This window comes from Cyprinodon variegatus, unplaced genomic scaffold, assembly GCF_000732505.1.
Source record: "Cyprinodon variegatus isolate N-32 unplaced genomic scaffold, C_variegatus-1.0 Scaffold374, whole genome shotgun sequence".
NCBI lineage: Eukaryota > Metazoa > Chordata > Actinopteri > Cyprinodontiformes > Cyprinodontidae > Cyprinodon > Cyprinodon variegatus.
In genome coordinates, this window is record NW_015150827.1 from 562,307 (window position 1) to 562,758 (window position 452).

Sequence of the window (452 nt, forward strand, 5' to 3'; positions counted from 1 at the left end):
ATTTGCAAATCTACATCCATCAAAAGACAGTATTAACAAAACAATTCAAATAAGTTCCCAACTTAACAGATGCAAATAATATGTTATTGGATATTAGGATGGTGTCTTTTTCTTTGCTTGACCATGTTTAGGTTCAAAATACCATATATTGTTTATTTGTTGGCTACAATGTTGCCAGTTTGTAGCACTGTTGCCTTACAGTGAGGCGGTCCTGGGTTCCTGCAGGGTCTTTCTGCACGGAGTTTGCTTGTTCTCCCCGTGGGTTCTCTCTGGGTACTCTGGCTTCCTCCCACAGACCAATCACTGTTAGGATAATTGGAGCCATTCTCCTTGCGTGTGTATGGTTGTCTCTGTGCCTCTGTGTAAAATTCACCAGCAAAACAAAGGTATATCTTTTGTTGATAAGAGAAATTTGGTAGTAAAATTTATTCGAGTTTTTCAATTCAAGAAAA